This window comes from Bufo bufo, chromosome 9, assembly GCF_905171765.1.
Source record: "Bufo bufo chromosome 9, aBufBuf1.1, whole genome shotgun sequence".
Taxonomy (NCBI): domain Eukaryota; kingdom Metazoa; phylum Chordata; class Amphibia; order Anura; family Bufonidae; genus Bufo; species Bufo bufo.
In genome coordinates, this window is record NC_053397.1 from 90,535,840 (window position 1) to 90,543,423 (window position 7,584).

General features: G+C 44.6%; 1 pseudogene; it reads right to left on the minus strand.

The window, feature by feature from the left end:
* Window positions 1-1,230: 1,230 nt before the first annotated feature.
* On the minus strand, window positions 1,231-1,410 carry LOC120979962 (annotated as a pseudogene).
* Between the last annotated feature and the right edge of the window lie 6,174 nt (window positions 1,411-7,584).

The following is a 7,584-nucleotide window of genomic DNA, read 5'->3' on the forward strand; positions in this document are numbered from 1 at the left end:
ACAGCACAACGGATATCTAACAGGGGAAGAGGTGAAAGTAATCCTCCTACCACGACCACGCCGGTAAGGACAGGACGTTTTACAGATGTGTTGTTGATGGAGGACATGCGCAGCTTTTTAAGTCCTACGCATCGCCACAGCCCTTCGGGGTCCACCCTCAGAGAACGACTCGACCGACAGGTAGCAGACTACCTTGCCTTAACTGCAGATATCGACAATCTGAGGAGCGATGAACCCCTTGACTACTGGGTGTGCAGGCTTGACCTGTGGCCTGAGCTATCCCAATTTGCGATAGAACTTCTGGCCTGCCCCGCTTCAAGTGTCCTGTCAGAAAGGACCTTCAGTGCAGCAGGAGGTATTGTCACTGAGAAGAGAAGTCGGCTAGGTCAAAAAAGTCTAGTTTATTAAGATGAATGAGGCATGGATCCCGAAGGGACTGACAGACTGAGGGCGATACATTTGACTAAAAGGCCTGGTGATGAGATGAGCTGCCTTGGGCTAAAAATGGTCCACACGCTGCTGTATTTTATCTCTGCATGCCGGATGACTTGCGTGACTTATCTGCCACCAACTAGGGTTCAAGCCACAATGTTTTAGTGCACTTTCTGCCTGGAAAACATCAATTTTTCTGGCCGCTGCAACAATACCCAACTTTTCAGGCATGTGTACATGCCTAATTTTTCTGGCCTCTGGTGCTGCACTGTGGCTGCAAAAAAAAAAAAAAAGGCGCATGTGTCAATTCCCCTTCGTGATCGTTACCTTGTTGTGGTGAAGGGGATTGCGTATCACAATGAAGCGACCACCTCTATGAGTGTGTTGGCAATGGCAATGTTGGCACACCCCAGATAAGGTCGTTGCTTCATTGTGAACAGACCAAAAGGGATCGGCTGGATAATTTTGCATAGAAAAAACATAAATTTTCTTTGTGATCATCTAAGGTGATCATTAAAGCCTACTAGGCCAACAATGGGCCCACACTGCAGAATCATTGTTTTCTGGGTCACTTAACTGTCACTGAACTACCTCAGCACGACCATAGACTTTGAAAAACCCCCATCGCCTCCAATCTCCCAAATGTGCGCACGAGCACAGTCATCACTACACCAAGATTGACGCATAGAGGAATAAAATTTATGTCATGTGTGTCAACTATTGACAACCTGATAGGGGACGTAACAGGGATTAAACTGATAGGAATAGTACCACTTAGCACATCACTCATATCTGGTGGCACAGTACATTGCACGGAGCACGCGCAGTGCCCCAAATTGGAAGTAGGAGGACCAACCAAGCATCTTTTTCCATCTCCCGGTTCCTAAAATCTATTTCATACACCGGCCCCTGATAGGGGACGTAACAGGGATTAAACTGTTAAGAACAGATTATTTTTTTTTATTTAAAAAAAGAGGACAGCCTCTGCGGAGCTGGGTATTTTTTGGCTGCATTACTGAACGCTGATGCACAATGGCTGTAGGATCATGCGTCCTTTTGCGGAGGTGACAAACCTGGTCAGTCAAACCCAAGGCAACATCATCGACCTCATCCCATATGCGTTTTTTTTTTTTGGAGCGTGCCCTGCGAAGAGTGCTGGATCAGGCCGTAGATGAGCATGAAGAGGAAGAGTTGTGGTCACCATCACCACCAGAAGCAGCCTTGTCGTCGTCGATTGCTGGACCTGCGGCAATGCAGAGAGAGGAGTCTGAAGAGGAGTCAGAGGAGGAAGGTGGCTTTGAGGAGGTGGAAGACCAACCACAGCAGGCGTCCCAGGGGGCTTGTTGTCACCTTTCAGGGACCCTTGGTGTTGTACGTGACTGGGTGGAGGAAGAGACCTTCAATGACGTCAGTGAGGACAAGGAACGGGACATGGCTAGCTTGGTATCCAACCTTGTGCAAATGGGGAGTTTGCAATGGTGCAAATGGACTGTTTGCGGTGCGTTAAACGGGGAGTTTGGTCTGCCACTGTGAAGCAGGCGTAACCCTTACACTACCTGATCGATACCACATCATACCTGATGTTTTAGAGCACGTTATTCCAAACAATTTAGGAATGTTAGGCGATTTATGCCCTTTATGGATTAAAACCCGACTCTGCGTCAACTATGTAATTTTCCATGAAGTATTGCCATGGATCCCCCTCCGGCATGCCACAGTCCAGGTGTTAGTCCCCTTGAAACAACTTTTCCATCACTATTGTGGCCAGAAAGAGTCCCTGTGGGTTTTAAAATTCGCCTTCCTATTAAAGTCTATGGCGGTTCGCCCGTTCGCGAACATTTGCGGAAATTCGCGTTCGCCAACGGAAAATTTTATGTTCGCGACATCTCTACCTAGGATACATGCAACAGGTCAGCCAGTTTCATAGGTATAAATCTGCTGACATATTCAAATAATCTTGCACTCCCATTGAAAAGTCTGGAGGTCCCCCTAAAACACCCTCCTCATAAAAGTCCCATAATACTGCCTCCCATCTAGGCCTCATTTCCCATCTGAGAGCTCACTATTTTTTGTATCACAATACTCTCCGCCCCCCCGTCAACAATCTTGTGTCATCAGCCACGTAGCACACAAAATTTATTTTTCTTTACCAATCCCCAACAAAACTCCATGGCCAACATGAAAACTGGGAGGGGTCATGGTCTCTGTATGGCTCCTTACTGGACCTAGACCAGTTTGCTTATTGTAGAGTCAGCTCCACTATCTCTCACCCCTGCAATCCACAAGTGGGATTACAGAAATTGAATTATGGCGGGGGGAGTTATTGTACTATTTGTAGTTTCCATATACTGGTCTAAAGTTGCTCAGGCAATGTTGGGAAACGGTAGAGGCCACACCCATTGGTGAAACAGCTTTACATGGAGCCAATTTCCCTCTAATTGATGAAAACTTTCAAACCAAAAGGCTGAAGTGTCCTCATTAAGCTTTTATAAAATCTTAACATGAGATGTGATAACTTACCAGAAACAAAGTCGAGAAGTCAACATTTTGAAGAATAATTTGCAGTTTATCGGAATCCCAGTCTTTATCGTTTAGGAACTTTTCGATCTCCATTTCAGCAGAAACTACACCAAGTCTCTCATCCCCGTTATCCTTATTTAGGGGGAAATAAAATATGGTTAAATACAATCAGGTATCATGTCACGCTCTGCAAGTATCACTTCTCTCTGCTCTCCCAGGTATCCTCTGTCTCCCCACCCTCAGGTATCATCACTCCTGCCTTCCGACTCCCCCAATAATTACCTCTCTCCTTTGTATTATCTTTCTAACCCATAAATTAACTCTTCTCCAATATTATCTGCTTCACCCAGTATCATCTTACCTCTCCTCCCAGTATTATCTCACCCCCCAGTGTTTTGTCTGCCCTTCCAGTAATATTTCTCCCCCATAATATCATCTCCCCAATATTATTCCCACTGCAATATCATCTCTCCCCTCCCCCAGTATTATCCACAGTAACTGGTCACTCCCCTGGTATTATCTATTCTTCCCAGCATCCCCAGTATGAATTACCCACCTCCCAGTATCATATCCAGTATCACCCTCCCCCCATAGAAAGCAATTGTCTGAGGCAGTGGAAGGTACCATATCCTCCCACGCTTACAGCACTGTATGACTTGCTCTCACAGCTTCTTTGTGACCAGGCCACAGAAAGGTGTTACAAGCTCAGGAGCTGGGAAAGCAGCAGGTAAGAGCTGCTGGCAGCATCGTCTGAACATGGTACATACTGTACTGCATGTCTGGAGAGGATATGGTGCCGAGGAGTGGATAAGACAACTGTGACAGTAGGCTCAATGATGTTGGGTGGAGGGCATCAATGGCGTCCCTGGTACTGGGGATGGGAAGTGATTTATTATCTATATATTTTACTCTTATATAGCACTGACATATTCTGCAGCACTCAGTTCATCGGCTCTTACTTGGGCCCCGGACATCCAAGAAAGTAGCAGGTATGCCGGGTGTTCAACCAAGGCTAGTAATGAATGCGTCACCTTACATGACCATCTATTTCCTACCATTTTACGGACCAGAGGGATGTGCAATCAGAGAAGAAGACTTTGCTGAACCAGAGGGTCATGGCTTTCCAATGTGAGAAAACAGGGCAGTATTACTAAGGAGTAAATATTATATTATTACGTCGGCTATATTCCGGTTTCTGAGACATTTGTAAAGACTGTATAGTAACTGGTCAACCCCTTTGAAAGAGGAAAGGTCTCTTTTGAGCCATTCAACTGAGAACAGCTATATTCAGATTCAATATGCCCTGATTATACAGTCCTGATCAAAAGTTTAAGACCACTTGAAAAATGCCTAAAAAAAAAAATCATATTTTACATTGTTGGATCTTAACAAGGTTCCATGTAGAGCTTCAACATGCAACAAGAAGAAATGAGAGTGAGAAAACATTTTTTGAGCATTCAATTAATTGAAAATAACGATTAAACTGAAACATGCTGTTTTTCAGCTGATCCAAATTTTAGGACTGTGCAAAGATGTGGATTCATTGTAATTTTCTGTCAGGTAGTCACACGTTGTGATGGCAAAGGCAAAAAAACTCTCCCTTTTTGAACGTGGTTGGGTTGTTGAACTGCATAAGCAGGGTCTCACAGCGCGCCATCGCTGCTGAGGTGGGGTGCAGTAAGACAGTCATTTGGAATTTCTTAAATGATCCTGAGGGTTATGGAACAAAAAAGTCAAGTGGAAGACCCAAATTTTTTTTATCAGCACTGAGCCGGAGGATCCAATTGGCTGTCCGTCAAGACACTGGACGATCCTCGACCCAAATTAAGGCCCTTATTGGTGCTGACTGCAGCCCCATAACCATCAGACGGCATCTGAGACTGAAGGGCTTCAAAAACTAAAAACTTCTTCAAAGACCTTGTCTCCTTGAACACCACAGAACTGCTCGTTTGGACTTTGCAAGAGAGCACCAAACATGGGACATTCAAAAGGTGGAAGAAAGTTTTATTCTCTGATGAGAAAAAAAATTAACCTTGATGGTCCTGATGGTTTCCAACATTACTGGCATGACAAGCAGATCCCACTGAGATGTTTTCTACGCGCCACAGTGGAGTGGGCGCCATAATGGTCTGGGGTGCTTTTTCCTTCAGTGTAACAATGGAGCTTCAGGAAGTGCAGGGGCGTCAAACGGCCGCTGGCTATGTCCAGATGTTGCAGAGAGCATTTCTCATGACTGAGGGCCCTCGTCTGTGTGGTAACGACTGGGTTTTTCAACAGGACAACGCTACAGTACACAATGCCCGCAGGACAAGGGACTTCTTCCAGGAGAACAACATCACTCTTTTGGCCCATTCTGCGTGTTCCCCTGATCTAAATCCAATTGAGAACCTTTGGGGATGGATGGCAAGGGAAGTTTACAAAAATGGACAACAGTTTCAGACAGTAGATTGCCTTCGTGCGGCCGTCTTCACCACTTGGAGAAATGTTCCCACTCACCTCATGAAAACGCTTGCATCAAGCATGCCGAAACGAATTTTGGAAGTGATAAACAATAACGGCTGAGATACTCATTACGGAGATCATGTTTGGAAGTTGGATTTCTGTTTTTGGGGGGAGGGGGGGGTAGTTTTTATTTGGAGGTGTGGTCCTAAACTTTTGATCAGCTGAAAAACAGCCTGTTTGTTTATTCGTTGTTTTCATTAAATTGAATGCTCAAAAAATGTTTTGTCTCACTCCCATTTCTTCTTGTTGCATGTTGAAGCTCTACTTGGAACCTTGTTAAGATCCAGCCATGCTAAATATGATTTTTTGCCATTTTTCAAGTGGTCTTAAACTTTTGATCAGGACTGTATAACCAGTGCCATTGTATACTGACTCTTTAAAGGGGTTTTCCAGAAGTTTTATACTGATGACCTATCCCCTGGTCAGTGGGGGTCTGACACCCGGGACTCCCGCCAACCATCTGTTTGAGAAAGCACCAGCATTCCTGTGAGCCCTGCGGCCTTCTCCCTGATCTTCAAGCACAGTGCCATACATTGTATAGTGACTGTGCTTGGTATCGCAGTTCCTTTTCACTTCAATGGGGCTGAGCTACGCCTAGGCCATGTCACTGATGAACGTGATATTACATGGCCTAGGGAAAGCAGAGAGAAGCCTGCGGCTCTATAGCATGCACCACTGCCTTCTCAAACAGCAGATCGGCAGGTTTCCCTGTCAGACCCCCCGCCAATCAGATACTGATGACCTATCCAGATAGCTCATCGTTGTAGAACTTCCAGGAAACCCCTTTAAATGCTTTTCTAATTTTATGGAAGTCATTGTATGATGAAAGTCTGTGGAGGTCCAACTTTCAGCACCTTTGCCGATTAGCTGTTACACTGTACTATACCCGATGGATCTTTTTAATACATACCACATCCCAACTCTGTGCACTTTTCAGTAGCCTCTGAAGAAATACTTTCAAAATGTTTTGACTTGCTTTTTCCTTAATGATTGAAAAGAAGAAGAGTTAATGTTACTTTGTAATATACAGTTGCAAGAAAAAGTATGTGAACCCTTTGGAATGATATGGATTTCTGCACAAATTGGTCATAAAATGTGATCTGATCTTCATCTAAGTCACGACAATAGACAATCACAGTCTGCTTAAACTAATAACACACAAAGAATTAAATGTTACCATGTTTTTATTTAACACACCATGTAAACATTCACAGTGCAGGTGGAAAAAGTATGTGAACCCTTGGATTTAATAACTGGTTGAACCTCCTTTGGCAGCAATAACTTCAAACAAACGTTTCCTGTAGTTGCAGATCAGACGTGCACAACGGTCAGGAGTAATTCTTGACCATTCCTCTTTACAGAACTGTTTCAGTTCAGCAATATTCTTGGAATGTCTGGTGTGAATCACTTTCTTAAGGTCATGCCACAGCATCTCAATGGGGTTGAGGTCAGGACTCTGACTGGGCCACTCCAGAAGGCGTATTTTCTTCTGTTTAAGCCATTCTGTTGTTGATTTACTTCTATGCTTTGGGTCGTTGTCCTGTTGCAGATGGCCTTAAGTTCTCCTGCAAAATGTCTTGATAATCTAGGGAATTATTTTTTCCTTTGATGATAACAATCCGTCCAGGCCCTGACGCAGCAAAGCAGCCCCAAACCATGATGCCCCCACCACCATACTTCACAGCTGGGATGAGGTTTTGATGTTGGCGTGCTGTGCCTCTTTTTCTCCACACATAGTGTTGTGTGTTTCTTCCAAACAACTCAACTTTGGTTTCATCTGTCCACAGAATATTTTGCCAGTACTGCTGTGGAACATCCAGGTGCTCTTGTGCAAACTGTAAACGTGCAGCAATGTTCTTTTTGGACAGCAGTGGCTTCCTCTGTGGTATCCTCCCATGAAATCCATTCTTGTTTAGTGTTTTACGTATCGTAGATTCGCTAACAGGGATGTTAGCATATGCCAGAGACTTTTGTAAGTCTTTAGCTGACACTCTAGTATTCTTCTTCACCTCATTGAGCAGTCTGTGCTGTGCTCTTTCAGTCATCTTTACAGGACGGCCACTCCTAGGGAGAGTAGCAGCAGTGCTGAACTTTCTCCATTTATAGACCATTTGTCTTACCGTGGACTGA